Here is a 19,612-nt window from a genome sequence, read left to right on the forward strand (position 1 = left end):
ATAAAATGACTACAAGTTCTATAATGAAACAATGAATGTTGGCGGGGGGGGGGGGGGAGGAGGACACAGTACTTCCTAAGAACCTTTTCTCTATTCCCTTAAGAGTGCCATTATGATATTTACACCTTGAAATTTTCAAAAGTTTTTATATATGTGTGTTTACATATACATAAATACATATGTGTACAGGTATATACATGTCTATACGTGTTTATGCATATATATATTTATATCAAAAAAAGGAACGAAGTTGGTCTCTGTAGAGTTAAGTCCAAATTAATATTCTGGCTTTGCCAATTTTCTTATCTGTCAAATGAAGACAATACCTACTTTGCAGATTGTTGTAAGAATTCAGGTCAAGGGATACAAAGCTTCAGATGTGCAAGATGAATAAGTTCTGGAGATCTAACATACAACAACATGAATATAGTTTTAACAAGACTGTATTGTACATTTCAAATTTGCTAAGAAGGTAAATCTTAAGTGTTCTCACTTCCCCCCACAAAAAAAGAAGGAACGGAAGGAGGGGGGAGGAAAAACAATGGTAACTATGTGAGGTGATGGAAATGTTAACTAGTTTGATTGTGGTGAATATTTTATAATGTAAACATATATCAAATCATCAAGTTATACACCTTAAAAATATACAATTTTTAACTGTCAACTATACCTCAATAGCTAGGGGAAAAAAGAATTACAGTAGTCACACCCCCCCAATCCACAGAGGGTACATTCCAAGACCCCCCCAGTGGACACATGAAATAGTACCAAACCCTACATATATTATGTTTTTTCCTATAGATACATACCTATGATAACATTTAATTTAAAAATCAGGCTTCACAGCCAGTGCTTTACAGCCATTATTCAGTAAAATAAGGGTTACCTGTAAACAAAAACATTCTGCACTAGTCGATGTAATAACTGAGATGGCTACTAAGTGACTAACAGGCAGGCAGGGTCTACAGGGTAGATATGTTGAACAAAGGGATGATTCATATCCTTAGCAGGATGAAGCAAGATTTCCTCGTGTTACCCAGAACACAGTGCAATTTAAAACTCATAAATTGTTTATTTCTGGAATTTTCATTTAATATTTTCAGACTGCAGTTGACCTGGGTAACTGAAACCGCGGAAAGTGAAACAGCGGATAAGGGGAGACAATTGTAAATGGAAACATATGAAGGCAACTGGCACAGTCCCAGACACATAACCTGCAGTCAAAAAACTTTTTGTTTTTTCTTAGCCGTTGGAAAGAAATAGAAATTTAAAAGTTAACAGCCTTTATTAAGAGATATCTTTAACATAAGAAAAAGATTTAACATCTGCAGTTGTCCTATTTTTCCTTCTTAAAGCAAATACACTCTCCATCTAAGATATTTGAACAATTTTTGACTGACTTCATCTTTTGAGATGCTGGTTATATGATACCAGATTTTTATAAGAAACAAAAAAAAGATACTTGGTCAAACAAAAACATAAATTATTATATGAAACACAATGTCTTTCCTCCTTATAGAAAGTCCTTTAATAGTATACAAAATAAAATAAGTCATTAGTCAATAAATCTCTAATGACTCCAAAAATAAACTCTGGAAAAAGTTAATGGAAAGCTTCTTCTAAGTTAAATAAGTATGATACTAAACAGACTATTTATAATTTAGAAAAATGTACTTGCAACATGGTAACATTTGTTTTCTTTGGACTAAAATCCACCTGTAGAAGCAGCCTGGTAACTTTTTGCTAACTCTTGAAATCAGTCAAAATTGCAATGGTACATTATAAGAGAAAATAATAAAACCAAAATAAATTAACATTTTATCATCATCAATAGCCCCAGAAACCATCAGTGTCAAGATTCAGATTTAATCTTCCAGATTACTTCAGACAAGAAAAAAAAAGATTACTTCAGTTTTCCAAAAATGGCTCCTTTCTCAAGCCCCTCTATTTCTCCAAGAGACACAGAATGCACCATTCTGAGAAATTTCTAATTGTTAAATTCTGCTAAAGGTTTAAGTCAATGAACAAATGCTTCTTGTTACAGAATTCAATAATTATAATGGAATTATGGGTTTAACATATAAAGTCCTGAAAGCATTTTCTAAACAGACGAATTGTTTGAGAATTACGACTTTTCCTTAAATTTGCCTACACCAAAACACATGTTTTTTCAATTATATAGTGAAGACTATGGCTTCTGTTCAAACCTAGATTTTATTGTTTATAAAATTAGAAACAGATACACATACATATAGATATATATGCACACATATATAAATATGTACCTCTAGGCCATATATTGTATGTGAACAGTTGAAAGGTTTAATGTGTTATATAATAAGTTACTTTACACATATATGAGGAAGTTAATATTAATCTCTTGAATGGGTAACTCATTCATAAATAAGTCTTTTTATCTCATAGATATCCTCATACATATTACCACAATTATTTATACAATTCAGACAAAATTAAGTGAAGTGAAAAAACTGGTGAGCTCTAGCTCCTTTATTTTCTTAAAAAAATCAAGAATTATTTATAATCATTGTTTGCCATTTGAAGAAGATTCCATTTAAATCTATAGTGTCTCCAGATGTTCACTAAAATCACACTTTTTGAATGATACTTGACTTAAAGGTACATGTATAATATTCCTAATTATATCTAAATTTTAGGATAAAAAGTGATTTTAATTTTAAGTTTCTATGTTTTTCCAAATTTTCTAAAAATTATATATCACCTTTACAATTAAAAAAGGAAATATTAATAATTTTAAAGCAAGAATTAAAACATTTGAGTATGAAATCTAAATCAGAAAGCTTCATATTGCTGTAAGAGTTACTTCTTCAAAAAAATGTATATTAATACCAAAAAGCTAATCTATAAATTTGTGACTTCTCATGGTTTATTCAAAAAAGACATATATTAAATTCTAATTCAGATCTAAGAGTTGTAATAGGAGAACAAAAGAGGGGTATAAGTTATACCTAAAATGCAGTCCATAATTTTCATTAATATTACTCCATAATGTAGGGCAATGGGGGTGATTTTGCCCCCCAGTGGTTTTGAAACTGAATAGGGGACCTGGGGTGGGGGGGTGCTACTGGCATCTAGTAGGTAGAGGCCAGGGATGCTGATAAAATCCTACAATGGCATAGGACAGCCTCCTAACAAAGAATTATCTAGACAATATAGATATCTATAACAAAGAATTCCATAACAAAGAATTCCATAACAAAGAATTCTATAACAAAGAATTCTATCTATAACAAAGAATTATCCAGAACAAAATACTGATAAGGCCAAGAGCAGCAAAACTCTGACATAGAGGGCAAAAAATCTCTTATGTTTCAATTAAAAATCAAAAACCCTAAAGACAATAATAATTTCTTTTTATTTAAGTGGATTTAGAAGGTATAAGTGATTTTTATTTGTTATATGGATTAATTGAATAATGGAGAGATCTAGGCTTTTAATTTACCTATCATCTGAATAGTGTACATTGTACCCAGTAGGTAATTTTTCCTCTCACAGCTTCCTCCCAACCTCCCCTTTCTGAGTTTCCAATGTCCATTAAGTTACTCTGTATGATGACTATGCATTGCCCACTGCTTAGCTCCCAGTTATAAGTGAGAATATGTGGTATTTGGTTTTGGGTCCTCTAGTTCCATCCAAGTTGCTGCAAAAGACATTAGTTCCTTCTTTTTGATGGCTCAGTAGCATTCCACAATATACATACACCACGTTTTCCTTATCCATTCATTGGTTGGTGGGCATGTAATTTGATTCCATATCTTGCAATTGTGAATTGTGTTGCAATAAACATTTGGGTGCAGGTATATTTTTGCTATAATGACTTTTTTCTTTGGGTAGAACCCCAGTAGTGGGATTGCTGGATCAAATGATAGATCTACTTTTAGTTTTATGAGAAATCTGCAACTGTTTTCCATAGAGGTTGTCTTAATTTACATTCCCACCAAACAGTGTATAAGTGTTCCCCTTTAACCACATCTGCGCCAACATCTGTTGTTTTTTGTTATTAATAATGGCCAGTCTGACAGGAGTAAAGTGGTATCTCATTGTGGTTTTAATTTGCATTTCCCTGTTGATAAGTGATGTTTTCATATGTTTCTTGGCCATTTGTATATCTTTTGAAAAATGTCTGTTCATGTCTTTTGTCTATTTTTAATGGGGTTATTTGGTTTTTTCTTGTTAACTTGTCTGAGTTCCTTGTAGATTCTGTATATCAGTTCTTTGTCAGATGTATAGTTCGTGAATATTTCCTCCCATTCTCTAGGTTGTCTTTTTAATCTGTGGATTAAGTCCAATTTATTCTTTTTGTTTTTGTTTTATTTACTTTTGGGGTCTTAGGACAATGATAATTCTAACTCAAAAAGTCATTCCTATCTGTTTCTTTTGAGGGATAAACTAATTCAGATTTTCCAAGCATCAAAATTACCTACTTCTTTAAAATAATTTTAAAAATAAAGCCTTCAAAATCCCAATGGCATTATTCACAAATAGAAAAAAAAAATCACAAAATATGTATGGAACCATAAAAGACCACAAATAGCCAAAATAATTTTGAGAAAGAAAAGCAAAGTTGAAAGTATAACACTCCCTTGCTTAAAATTATATTATAAAGCTATAGTCAAAACAGTATGGTACTGGCATGAAAACATATATATCAGAGAATAAGCCTATGATTTAATTAATAAAAAAAACAAAAACAGACATATAGACCAGTGGCACAGAATACAGAGCTGAGAAATAAATCCAAATGTATACAGTAAACTAAATATTGACAGGAGCACCTAGAAGACACAATAGGGAAAACACAGCCTCTTCAAGAAATGGTGCTGAAGCCAGGCATGATGGCACATGCCTGCAGTCTCACCTACTTAATATAAGGCTGGGGTGGAAGGATTGTTCAAGTCCAGGAGTTTGAGGCCAGCCTGGAAAACATAGTAAGATGCCATCTCAAAAAGAAAAAAAAAAAAAAATAGTGCTAGCAAAACTGGATTTCCACATAAAAAGAATAAAATTGGACTTGTATCTTATACCATAAATAACAATTAAATCAAAATGGATAAAAGACCTAAATATAAGGCCAGAAATTATAAAACTTCTAGAAAAAAACATAGGGGTAAAGTTCCTGGGTATTGGTCTTAGCAATGATTTTTTTGACTATCACACCAAATCACAAGCCACAAAAGCAAAAATAAGTAAATGGGAATCTGGCAAACTAAAAACCTTCTGCACAGCAAAGGAAACAACAAAATGGCACCCTAGAAATTGGGAAAAGAAATTTGGAAACCATATATCTCATGAGGAGTTAATGTCTGAAATTTATAAAGAACTCATATAACTCAAAAGTGGAACAACAAATAACCCTATTTTAAAATGTATAAAAGACTTGAATAGACATTTCTCTGAAGAAGACATACATATGACCAACAGGTACTAATATATGAAAAGGTGCTCAAAATCATTAATCATCAGGGAAATGAAAATCAAAACCACCATGAGATACTACCTCACACCCAATAGGATGACTATTGTCAAAAAGTCAAAAGGCAACAATATTGGCAAGAGTGTTCAAACAGAAAACTCTTTCTTGTTTTTATTTGTATATATTCAACAGGTACAAGTACAACTTTGCTACATCAATATATTGCATTATAATGAAGTCTGACCCTTCAGTACATCTATCACTTGAGCAATGCATATTATACCCACCAATCAACCTCCCATCATGAGCTCCCTTTCACCCCACTACCATTCTGAGCCTCCAATGTCCATCATTCCACACTCTGCTCCCATGTGTACATATTATTCAGCTCCCACTTCTAAATAACAACATGCAGTATTTGTATCTCTGTGTCTGAGTTGTTTCACTTAAGATAATGGCCTCTAGCTCCATCCATGTTACTACAAAGGACATGATTTCATTCTTTTTATGACTAAATAGTATTCCATTTCTATATATACCACATTTTCTTTATCCAATCCTCTGTTGATGGATACTTAGGTTGATTCTATGCCTTTGCTATTGTGAAAAATGCTGCAACAAACATGGGAATGCAGATATTGTTCAATATACTGATTTCCCCTCCTATGGATACATGCTCAGCAGTGAGACTGTTGGGTCATAATGGTACTTCAATTTTTACCTTTTTCATGAACCTCCATACTGTTCCCCATAATAGTTTCACTAATTTACATTCTCACCAACAGTGTATGAGGGTTGCCCTTTCTCCATATCCACACCAGCATTCATTATTTCTTATCTTTTTTATAAAAGCCACTTTAACTGAGGCCAGATGATATCTCCTTGTAGTTTTGATTTGCATTTCTTTGATGACTAATGATGTTATTAAGCATTTTTTCGTATACCTATTGGCCATTTGTATGTCTTCTTTTGAGAAACATCTATGCAGATTCTTTGTACATTTTTTAATCAGATTATTTGATTTTTTCCTATTGAGTTGTTGGAGTTCCTTACATATTCTAGTTATTAATCCCTTGTCAGATGGGTAGTTTACAAATATTTTCTCCCATTCTGTGGGCTGTCTCTTCACTTTGTTAATTGTTTCCTTTGCTGTGCAGAAGTTTTTTAGCTTGATGTAATCCCATTTGTCTAAATTTGCTTTAATTGCTTGTGCTTTGTGGGTATTACTTAAGAAGTCCTTGTACAGACCAATGTCCTGAAGCATTTCCTCAATATTTTCATTCAGCAGTTTCATAGTTTCGGGTCTTAGATTTAAGCTTTTAATCTAGTTTGATTTCATTTTTGTATATGGTGAGAGATATGGGTCTAGTTGCATTCTTCTGCATATGGATATCCACTTTTATCAACACCATTTATTGACGAGATTATCCTTTCCTAATGCATGTTCTTGGTGACTTTGTTGAAGATAAGTTGACCATAGATATGTAGATTTATTTCTAGGTTCTCTATTCTGTTCTATTGATCTATGTGTTTGGTTTTCTGCCATTACCATGCTGTTTTGGTTACTACAGCTCTGTAGTATAATTTGAAGTCAGGTAATATGATTCCTCCAGTTTTGATCTCTTTACTCAGGATGACTGATGACTTTGGCTTATTTATATTGTGGTTCCATATAAATTCTAGGATTATTTTTTCCACTTCTGTGAAGAATGTCATGGGTATTTTGATGGTGATTGCACTCAATCTGTAGATTGCCTTGGGTTGTATGGTCATTTTAACAAGAATGATCTTCTAATCCATGTTCATGGAATATCTTTCCATTTTTTGTGTGTCCACTTCAATTTCTTTCATTAATGTATTATAGTTTTCACTATAGAGATATTTTACTTCTTTGGTTAAGTTTATTCCTACATTGTATTTTATTTGTAATTATTATAAAAGGGATTACTTTCTTAGTTTCTTTTCACATTGTTAGCTTTTGGAATATAGAAGTGTTATTGAATTTTGGATGTAGATTTTGTGTCCTGCAAATTTACTGAATTTGTTTATCAGGTCTAATAGGTTTTTTGGGAAGTCTTTAGGTTTCTCTAGATATAAGATCATATCATCTGCAAACAAGGATAATTTGACTTCTTCCTTTCCAATTTGAATGCCCTTTATTTCTATCTCTTTCTTGTCTGATTGCTCCTGCTAGAACTTCCAGTATAATGTTGAATAACAGTGTTGAAAGTGGGCATCCTTGTCTTGTTCCAGATCTTAAAGGAAAGTCTTTCAGTTTTGCCCCATTCAGTATGATACTAGCTGTGGGTCTGTCACATATGGCTTTTATAGCATTCAGGTAAGTTCCATCTCTACCAAGTATTATGAGAGTTTTTTTATCATGAAGGGATGTTGAATTTTAGCAAATGCTTTTTCACCATCAGTTAAAATGATCATATGGGGTTTTTTGTTCCTTCTGTTGATAATACAGATGTAGCTTTGCATATGTTCAATCATCTTTGTATCCCTGGGATGAATCCAACTTGATAACGATGAACAATCTTTTTAATGTGTTGGTGAACTTGGGGTGTTAGTATTATGTTGAGGATTTTTGCAGCTCTGTTCATCAGAGATACTGGTCTACAGTTTTCTCTTTTTTGTTGTGTCTTTTTCTAGTTTTAGTATCAAGATGATATACGCCTCATAGAATGAGTTTGGGAGTATTCCCTTCTCCTCGATATTTTGGAATAGTTTAAGTAGGATTGGCATTAGTTCTTCTTTGAATGCTTGGTAGAATTCAGCAGTGAATCCATCAGGTCCTGGGCTTTTATTTGATGGGAGACTTTTTAGTACTGCTGCTATCTCATACCTGTTATTGGTTTATTCAGGTTTTGGATGTCCTCCTGATTCAATCGTGGAAGGTTGTATGTGTCTAGGAATTTATCCATTTATTCTAGGTTTTCCAATTTACTGGTATATAATTGCTTATACTAATCTCTAATGATCCTTCAGATTTCTGCAGTATCAGTTGTAACATCTCCTTTTTCATCTCTGATTCTATTTGCATCTTCTTTTATTCTTAGTCTGGCTAAAAGTGTGTCAATTTTGTTTATGTTTTCACAAAACTTTGATCTCATTGATCTTTTGTGGGGTTTTTGTTTCAATTTCTTTTATTTCTGATATGATCTTTATTATTTCTTTTCTTCTAATTTTGGGTTTGTTTGCTCTTATTTTTCTAGTTCTTTGAGCTGCATTATTAGATTGTTTATTTGGAACTTTTCTCTTTTTTTGATGTAGGCACTTAATACTATAAACTTTCCTCTTAGTATTGCTTTTGCTAAATCTCATAGATTTTGATATGTTGTATTTTCATTCTCATTTGAGAAATTTTTTAATTTCCTTCTTAATCTCACCATTGACCCACTGGTCATTCAGGAGCATGTTGTTGAATTTCCATGCAAGTGTATGGTTTCCAATGTTTCTCTTGTTATTAATAGCTAGTTTTACTCCATTGTAGTCAGAGATAATACCTGATATGATTACTTTTTTTTTTAAGACATGTTTTCTGGCCTTACACATGGTCTGTCCTTGAGAATGATCCATTAGCTGAGGAGAAGAATGTGTATTCTGAAGCTGTTGGATGAAACATTTTGTAAATATCTATTAAGTCCATTTGGCCTATGATGTAGATGAAGTCCAACATTTCTTTGTTGATTTTCTGTATGGATGATCCAGCCAATCCTGAAAGTGGGGTATTGTGTTCACCAGCTATTATTGTATTGGGGTCTATCTTTCTCTTTAGCTCTGGTAATATTTATTTTATATATCTGGGTGCTGCAGTATCAGGTACATATATATTTAAAATTGTTATATCCTCTCACTGAAGTGACCCCTTCATCATTGACCTTCATTGTCTCTTTTTGTAGTTTCTGTTTTGAATTTTTTATCTGATGGAAGCATAGCTTCCCTTGCTCTATTTTGGTTTCCATTTGCATGGAATATCTTTTTCCATTCCTTTATTTTCCATCTATATATGTCTTCATAAGTGAAGTGGGTTTCTTACAGACAACATATACTTGGCTCTTATTTTTTTATCCATTTAGCCACTCTATGTCTTTTAATCAGAGTTTTCATTCTATTTATATTCAGTGTTATTATTGATAGGTAAAGACTTATTACTACCATGTTATTATTTGATTTCTCATTATTTGTGGTCCTCTCTGTTCCTTCCTTCCTTCCTGTCTTTCTTTGTTAAAAGTGATTTTCTCTGGTACTGTTTAAATTTTTTGCTTTTTAGTTTTTGTGTATCTATTGTAGGTTTTTCATTTGAGGTTACCATGAGGCTTTCAAAAAAACATTTTATAACCAATTGTTTTAAAAATATGACAACTCTGCTTACAAACAAACAAGCAAAGAGAAATCTAAAAGAAATTCTACACTTTAACTCCATACTCCCCTGCTTTTTAACTTTTTGTTGATTTAATTTATATCTTTTTATAATACCTATCTCTCACAAAGTTATTGTAATTATTTTTTTCATGATCTGTGATTTTGTTTTTAATTAAGTTATGATCACACATAATTTTCAAATTTGTGTATATCTCCTCTACTTTAAGCCTTTTAATGACTTAGTAAAAGCACCATTACCAATCACACATATATAGATCTTCTACATACACAGTTGTATGTGTTTCTGAAGAGCTGTTTAAAGACAATCTTAAATTATAACTTAGTCTGACTTAAGGTAGTAAAGAATTCAAAAGTTTAATTTGCTATTTCTTGTCACATTGACTTTTAAAAGCATTTAACCTTACAGATTATCTATAAAATGTGAGAAGTGTTAAATATTCTTTATTTGATATTACACATAAACCACACTAAAATGCCTTTCAATAAATAAAAGGCAGCATTTTAGTAGAAATAGGGAAATTGGATTGGCATAGTGAAGACCAAAAATATATAAAGTAAACATTGCTACCTTATCTCTAGCCCTCGCCTTTAACAGGCTAATAAACACAAATTGAAACACCAGTAAGTCTTGCTTGGTTCCAAAACAGTGAAGGGATTTCTCTAGTATTTAAATATATTCACATAACCAGTTGTATAAATCTAAATATAAAACCAATCTTCAACAGGTTTTGAAATGGCAATTTACCATCCTTGTGAAAAGTTGAACACTACTAATTAATCCAATCATGTCTTCAGAAGGGGGGAAACAGTGATAGCATTTACTGTATTGGAATTACTATCAAAATTCAAAAAACCGAATTAACCACAAGCCAGTCTTGGTTAAATCAGGACTGTCCAACAAAAATATTCTTGTCACTCTTTCATGATCTGAATTCTGGTGTATGAGACCAATTAAATTATGGTACACATAAAAAAAGTTATGAGATATTTCTGGTTTGTAATAAATAAGGCAGTGGCCAATTATTACTCATTAGTGGCTTTTTTGAGATAAGCTATCAAGTCTGCCCTTTCTCCCTTCTTCTTAATGCTGGCGAAGATCATTTCTGTTCCAGGGATGTACTTCTTGGGATTCTCCAAATACTCCATCAGTGTGTCCTCTCCCCAGGTGATGCCTTTGTTCTTATTGGCGTCTGTGTAAGAGAATCCAGCAGCCTGACCTGTCTTTCTCCCAAAGAAACCATGGAGATTTGGCCCAGTCTTGTGCTTTCCTCCCTTTTCCACAGTGTGGCACTGGGCACACTTCTGAACAAAAATCTTCTTGCCTTTCTCAACATCACCCATATTTGATTCTCTCTTTGGTTGCTGACGGCACGAAGGTTCCCAGTCAGAAGCCAGACGTCCTGCTCTCCTGTAGTTATTATTTTTGATAGGTTTGTCTTTTAGTCTTCCTACTCAAGTCTACACACCACAATTACAGAAATAGAATATATTCTGTATTTGTGTACTTACTGTTGTTACCAGTGAGTTTTATACCTTCAGATGATTTCTTACTATTCATTAATGTCCTTTTCTTTCATATTTAGCATTTTTTGTAGGAAAGGTCTGGTGTTAATGAAATACCTCAACTTTTGTTAGTCTAGGAAAGTATTTCTCTTTCATGTGTGAAGGACATTTTTGTAGCAAATATTATTCTAGGGTTAAGGCTTTTTTCCTTCAGCATGTTGAATCTGTCATGCCACTCTCTCCTGGCCTGAAAGGTTTCCACTGAGAAGTCTGCTGTCAGATGTATAAGAACTTCTTTATATGTTATTTGCTTCTTTTTATTTGCTTCCCTTAGGATCTTTGGGAAATTGATTATTAAAAGACTTGAGGTAAATCTGCTTGGTTTTCTATGACCTTCTTGTCCCTGAATATTGATATCTTCCTCTATATTTGAGAAGTTCTCTGTTATTATTTCTCTGAATAAAGTTTCTACCCCAATCTCTCTCTCTATCTTCTCTTTAAGGCCAGTAACTCTTAGATATGCCCTTTTGAGGCTATTTTCTAGATTTTTCAGGTGTGCTTCATTCTTTCTTAGTCTTTTTCCCTTTTTTTCTCTTCTGGCTGTACATTTTCAAATAGTCTGCCTTCAAGCTCACTAATTTTTTCTTCTGTTTGGTCAATTCTGCTGTTGAGAGACTCCGATGTATGTTTCAGTTTGTGAACTGACTGCTTCAGCTTCAGAATTTCTGCTTGATTTTTTTTATCATTATTATTATTTCAATCTCTTTGTTAAATTTCTCTGATAAGTTTCTGAATCCCTTCTCTGTGCTGTCTTGAAATTCATTGAGTTTCTCCAGGACAATTTTGAATTCTTTGTCTGAAAGGTCACATATCACCATCACTCTAGGATTGTTCATTGGTACCTTATTTAGTTCATTTGGTGAAGTCACATTTTCTTTTATGTTCTTGATACTTGTGAATATTCATTAATGTCTAGGCATTGAAGAATTAGGTATTTATTCTAATCTTCACAGTCTGGGCTTATTTGAACCTGTCCTTCTTGAGAAGGCTTTCCAGATATTCAAAAGGAATTGAGTCTTATGATGTACATCTTTGGTCACTGCAGCCATATCAGCACCAGGGGCACACCAAGCCCAGTATTGCTGTGAAACTTGCAGACTCCTAGTAGTACTGCATTGGTGGACTTGGGTAAGATAAAGGAGGATTCCCTAGATTACAAGGCAAAGTCTTTCACTCTCTTCCCTCATTCTCTGTGCTGGGCTGCTGGAGTTGGGGGAGGAATGACATGGGCATTCCCTCATGGCCACCATATCTGGGACTATGCCATGTCACACCTGAAGCCAGCCAGTCTCACACAAAGCCTGTGGTGACTGTTGCCTGGCTACCTTTGATGTTTATTCAAAGCCCAAGGGTTAGTCAGCAGGTGGTGAAACAGGCCAGGACTGGGTCCTTCCTTTTGGGACAGTGGATTTCCTTCTGGCCCAGGGTGAGCCTAGAAATGCTGTCCAGAAACAAAGGCCTGAAATCAGGGGTTTCAGGAGTCTGCTTGGTACTTTTTTACTGTGGCTGAGCTGGTACCCAAGTTGCAAAACAAAGTCCTCTGAAATTTTTCCTTTCCCCAAGAGGAGGAAAACTCTCACTGAGCTGCACTGCCTGGAATTGGGGGAGCAGTGACACAGGCACCAGCTTGACTGCTGCCATTGGTGTCTCGCAGGGTCACGAGCACCCTAGGTCCACTGGCTCCAAGCCAACACAGCCACAGGACTGACCCAAAGACTGGAGCCTTTGTGGCCTGTCTTACAAATTTATTCCAGGCTGGTTTTTGTCATCTAGTGGTGAGGCTAGCAGGAAGTGGGGAACTTGGGTTTCAGGGCAGAGGATTTCTCTCTGGCTGGACTGGTCTAAATGCTCCCTTGGTGGGCACCATTAAAATTCTTCCCTGTGTTGTGTTCCCTTGTGACAGCACAGCCCTATGCTGTCCCACAGCCACTTCCCTCTCCCTTCCCCAGGCATACAGATTCTCTTTCCACTTGGTGCAAAGGCATGATGACACTGGGGAATAGAGGAGGAGTGGTGTACACTCAAGGTTATCTTTTCTGCCCTTTTCAGTGCCTCTTTCCTTGATATAATATTAAAACCAAGTACTATGATCACTCACCTGATTTTTGTTCTTCTAAAGGTAATTGTTTGCCTGGATAGTTGTTGAATTTGGTGTTCATGCAGAGAGATGATTACTACAGGTTTCTATTCAGCCATTTTGCTTTGCCCCTCTCCAAAATGTCTGCAGTTCTGTTGGGTTTCGGGATCTGAAATGTCTGTTCTTGGCAAGCTTATGACCGAAAAATGACCAAATGCACCAAAGTAAGGCAAGCATGAGGTGAAATTTATGGAGGGAGAGCAAGATAGGATTATAGAGCAAGAGCAACATACATACACCACAGATGACAACCGGATCCCTTGCTGTAGCAGAAAAAGAGTATGGTTATGGTCCGGGTCTTGTTTTATGGTGTCTGAACTGGGACCTCCCCTCATGGTTCAGAGGCCACCATGGAACAACTTTGATTTGACAGTTGGGAGTTACATGACCTGAGTCTTACTACCCATGCGAGTTGTTCTAGGTCACTTTCTGGACTCTATCGTACCCATGCTGATTGGCCCATGGACTAGAGAGTCCTCTGCATTCTTTTACAATTGGCACACTAAGTTCTGATTGGCAGATTCAGAGGGTATTCCCTCCTATCCCAGGTATGACAGTTGCTCCAGACGGGATCAAGGTGGGGCAGCACCAGGGCAGGGGCCCACTTTCATCTTTTTTTTTTTTTTTTTATTCACTGGGCTCATGTCTTAAACCACTTTCATCTTTGGGAGACTCAGAATCCCTCGCTATCTCCCTAACTGTTCCACATCATAACCATGAGTATCAATATGAACCCATAATATACATACATATATATATTGCTCTGTTGCCCAGGCTGCAGAGCTGTGGTAAGATCATAGCTTACTACAGCCTCAATCTCCGGCTCAACCAATCCTCCTGCCTTAGCCTCCCAAGTAGCTGAGACTACTGGCATGCACCATGATGCCTGGCTAATTTTTTTTAATTTTTTGTAGAGACAGAGTCTTACTATGTTGACCAGGCTGGTCTCAAATACCTAACCCCAGGCAATTCTCCTGCCTCACCATAATATACTCTATATTTAAAAAATAAGTGTGTATGTATGTATATATATATATATATATATATATATTTTCTAACTCAATCCACCAAAACATCCCAGAAGCAATAACCAGGAGCAATGACCACCACTAGCACCCAGATTGTAGTCTCCAAATGCCACTTCCCACACATAAAGAACTAGGGTGCTTAAAGAAATGACTCCAGTTCTGGGAGAGGAATTTTACAAGATGAGGCTGGAACATCTCATAATAAAAAGCAAGAAGGCTAACAAAGACTACTGGAGCTACATCAAAAGGGCTCAGGAGCCAACTTGAAAAAGCTCTCTTGGCCAGAGATGGGGCAATTTTAGCATTAATAAAAATAATAACTTCAATAAATTGAAATATATGAAATATTTAAATCTACATATTCATGATAATATGCAACAACAAATTTGTCATCTTTAAAGGATGATATAGAACCAACCCCGTATTTTGAAAACAAAGGTAAAGAACAAAGCATTTATCCTGTCTTTCCACTATGAATATACCTCTCAGTAAACAAATGGCTCATAAAAGGAGATTTCATCTTTTAGATGTATTTCAGCTAATATATAAAAAAGGAATGATAAAATCATAATATAACTATTTCTTATCCCTAATAAAATAATGGATTGCTAAGACTGCCTAAATCACTAATAGCTATTGACAACACAAAAAGAGAGAGAATCAGGAATCGAATGCCTCTTTATAGAAGCATACAACACTAACTGTGAGTTGACAACACTAGCTGTGAGTTGTCCTGTCAAAAAAAAAAAAAAAAAAAAATCAAACCTGAACCTGATCAATCCCCTAGATCCAACAACAAATTTAATGTAACTATGGACAGGGGAACACATTTACATGACACCATGGGGATGCAACTAGCAAAATCCAGACTATGGGACATTAAAAGGATAAACAATTCAACGTATTCAACAAATAAGATACAGAGAAGATTCGGGAAATAGGGAGAAAGGGACAGAGGATAAAATGGGAAGAACCTATTTTTAACCTATTAATATATTTTCCTAAAAACCAGTAAAACTTGATGTTATAACATAGTATTTTTCCAGTGTACTCTCAAATTAAGCCTAAATGGGATATTTGCTGTAAGAATGTATTTTTTAAACTTGAACTTACTGGCTGGGAACGGTGGCTCACGCCTGTAATTCTAGCACTCTGGGAGGCCAGGGCGGGAGGATCACTTGACTTCAGGAGTTTGAGACCAGCCTTAGCAAGAGTGAGACCCCGTCTCTACTAAAAATAGAAAGAAATTAGCTGGAGAACTAAAACTAGGAAAAAAAAAATTAGCTGGGCATGGTGGTACACACCTGTAGTCCCAGCTACTTGGGAGGCTGAGGCAGGAGGATCACTTGAGCCCAGGAGTTTCAGGTTGCTGTGAACTAGACTGATGTCACAGCACTCTAGCCCAGGCAACAGAGTGAGACTCTTGTCTAAAAAACAATCTTGAACTTACTGCTTTGAAATTATTCTTTGCAATTACTGTCATAAATGCAACAGAGAGATACAGAATAGTTAAAAATTCAGGCTAGAGAGTCAGATCCACCTGGTCCAAACCTGAGCTCTGCACTTAGTAGCTGTTTAAATACAAGAAAGTAATTTCAGTTTCATAAGCATCAGTGTCCTCATCTGTAAAATGAGGCTAATCACACTGACTTGGTAAGATTGTTTTGTGATTAAATAAGATATTATATTCAATACATAAAGAATTTAACACATATTCACTCATCAAATATATCCAATAAATGTAGCTGCTATTAGTATTATAAATAATAAATGTCTCATATTAGAATTTTAAAAACACAAATCTGACTAATCATAAAACTCCTACTGGAAAAGGAAATGCTACATTCACCACATTCAAGCACACTAAGACCCATTTAAGGAAACATCAAGGAAGAGAGAAAAAAGTAATTCTACATATGCTTCAGTCAACTTTAAATCTATGTTAAAAGATGAGAGTAAACACTTACCAACTATAAAGAGATTAGAAAATCAAATTAACAATGGTTACTATTTTGCATACTACAAAGTAGCACTAGCCATGGAGCAGTAGTTATCTGTAAAATGGACTCAAATATAATAAATATTAAATAACCTCTTGAGTTTTTAGGATTCTATTTACTCAACAAAAAGAAGTTATATCAGGCATAGATGAAGAGATAAAAGAAGCCTTCCTTGGTCTCAAATCACTAGTCTAGTGAAAGAAACAGACAAATTTAAAAAGTATAAGATAATATGATAAGTGTTATGATAGAAGTTCATAAAGGGTATTATAGTTTCACATAAAAGGCTAGAGGATAAGAGGAAGGTAGGCATAATTGGTTTGAAAGTTCCCTCCCAAAAAAAGTGAAGCATGAAGTAAATTTTGAAGCAGTAAGAGTTAGCTAAATGAAAAACTAAGGAAAAAGGCAGAAGCATGAAAAAGTATTTTTTTCAGGTTCCAGAGAGACAGAAGGAATAAGTGTTAGAGATCTACTGGACAGCATGGTGACTATAGTTAATAGCATATCATATACTTGAAAATTGCAAAGAGAATAGATTTTAAATGTTCTCACCACAAAAAAGTGACAAGTACATGATGTGATAGATATGTTAATAAGCTTGAATTAATCATTCCACAATGTACACATATATCAATACTTTATGCTGTATACCATAAATATTTGTAATTTTTATTTGTCAACTTAAAAAAATAAATTAATGTTTTTAAAGTATTGCTTTAAGTTGAAGTCTAAAGTCAGATCAGACAAGAGAGCTTAGCAGGGCCAGAAAATTATATAAACTTTGTTATTCTTTTTATGATTGATAGGAGCCATAAGGAATTTCACACAGGACAAAAACAAGATCAGATTTATGCACCAAGATTACTCTAAAGCAGAAGAATGGAGAATGGAAGGAGAAGAAACAGGGAGCTTAGGGAGCAAGATAAGAAGCATCAAGACCAGTAGGGAGGCTCTCAGTAATGCAGATGAGAAACAGAGAAGGCCCAAATTAAGACAATGATGGTAGAGATGGTGATGAAGGAGCTCATTCCTTCATTTTCTATCTCATTAGAATTCCCTGTTGGGAAACCTGCAGAACAGCATGGAAATCAGTCCCAATAACCTTTGCCGTTCAGCTCATGGAATAAACAAAATGTCACCCCACTTCATGCGTTAAGCTGGCCTAGAGACTATCCCTCGACATTTTGTCTTAAACCAACCACAAAATCAACTTGATGCCTTGGTTACAGAAGAGATGAAAAATGTAAAAGGCATAACCCCATATAATCTCTATCATTTCTATCAATAGTCATATGCTTAAATCTTTGACTTCATAGACAGTTTAGACACACACACTATGAAATTTTAAAGCTTCAATTTTCAGGAGAGTTCATGCTCCATAAACAAGAAGCCAAAAATATATTCAACTGTATCATATTGTCTGCTACTACTAATTACATATTGGCTTCGGTCAGTTTACAAAGACTTTCAGATTCACTGTGTATATATCACAATATTTTCCTTTTAGGATTAAAATTCCTATACTATATTTGGTCTTTAAAAGTATTTCATAGATAGATAAATAGATAGATAGGATTTTTAATTTCCATCATTTCCAGGTGGCTCAAATGTAAACCTCATTCCTTTTTCAAAAAACTCTCCTTTTTAAAATGCAAACGCGAATGCACTTTCCGGATTCAAACTTGCCATACCTCAATGAAGAACAGCAACTCTGGCAAGGTTTGTAGGGTTGTTAAAATTGTTTAAAGAGATAATAAGCAATTGACAATTCACTCTAGTATATGAACAATATAAAACCTTTATCTTCAGTTACATGAATTGCCTAAAGCAGCAGTCCCCAACCATTATGGCATCAGAGACTGGTTTCACAGAGGACGATTTTTCCACAAATGGGGGGCGTGGGGTGGGGAGGGTGGGTTCAGGATGATTCAAGCACATCTTTACTTTACACATGCAGTCAAACCTCTCTGCTACTGATAATCTGTATTTGCAGCCACTCCCTAGGACTAGCATCACCGCCTCAGCTCCACCTTAGATCATTAAGCATTACATTCTCATGGGTCTATATATATACATTATAAGCGCAATGTGCATTGTCGGGGGGATGGACACACTTGAAGCTCTGGCTCGAAGGGGAAGGGAAGGCAATAGCAATATATGTAACCTTAACATTTGTACCCCCATATTATGCTGAAATAAAAAAACAAAACAAAACAAAAAAAAGGAGTATGCAACCTAGATCCCTCACATGTGCAGTTTACAGTATGGTTTCTGCTCCTATGAGAATCTAATGCCACCACTGATCTGACAGGAGGCAGAGCCTACACAGTGATGCCAGCGATGGGGAACAGCTGTAAATACAGATGTGCTCACCCGCTGCCCACCTCCTGCTGTGTGGCCTGGTTACTAACAGGCCATGGACCAGTACCACGGCCCAGGAGTTGGGGACTGCAGGCCTAAAGCACTCTAGATTTATTCTAGAATTACAACACTCTACAATTCTATCTAGTAACAAAGCGGGTAACTTAAAAACAAGGGAATTATTCTAATCAAGGATATAACTTCCAATAGGAAAGCAGTTTCCCCTAATTTTTTTCCTTTCTTATTAAAAAGAAATAACCAACTGAAAAGAAATGTTAACTGTCTTTAAAATAAATACTTTTTGCAGTGTTCACAGTACTGAGTGATTTGAACTTTATATAAAATTTCTTAAAAATCAAAATATAATTAGCATATTCATTCATTCCAGACATTAACTACTTGCTATATATCTGGAACTAGGCTATGTATTAGAGATTAAAAACATAAAATATGGTCCTTGATCTCAAGAAATAAATACTGATGTCAAGAAATACTAAAACAAATCATTACACCATAACTTAATACGTGCAATAATTAAAAGTAAGGTATAAACAAATTCTGTAGGTATAAATAAGCAGAAACAACCAACACAGCAGGGCTTCAAAGAAAAAGTGACACCAGCAGTGCTGGGCCTCAGAATGGGCCCTGGTTGCAGTTGATAAACCATCAGCTGGTAAAAGCA

The 19,612-nt window shown here is 34.9% G+C and overlaps 1 protein-coding gene and 1 pseudogene across 2 annotated transcripts in view; both read right to left on the reverse strand.

Moving 5' to 3' along the window:
- The window catches only part of BBS9 (Bardet-Biedl syndrome 9), a 415,974-nt gene that overhangs the window by 322,209 nt on the left and 74,153 nt on the right, over positions 1 to 19,612 (reverse strand). The gene's annotated exons all lie outside the window — the stretch shown is intronic.
- Positions 10,269 to 12,294, reverse strand: LOC142872901 (cytochrome c, somatic pseudogene; annotated as a pseudogene).

The sequence above is a fragment of the Microcebus murinus genome, chromosome 9 (genome assembly GCF_040939455.1).
Source record: "Microcebus murinus isolate Inina chromosome 9, M.murinus_Inina_mat1.0, whole genome shotgun sequence".
Classification (NCBI taxonomy): domain Eukaryota; kingdom Metazoa; phylum Chordata; class Mammalia; order Primates; family Cheirogaleidae; genus Microcebus; species Microcebus murinus.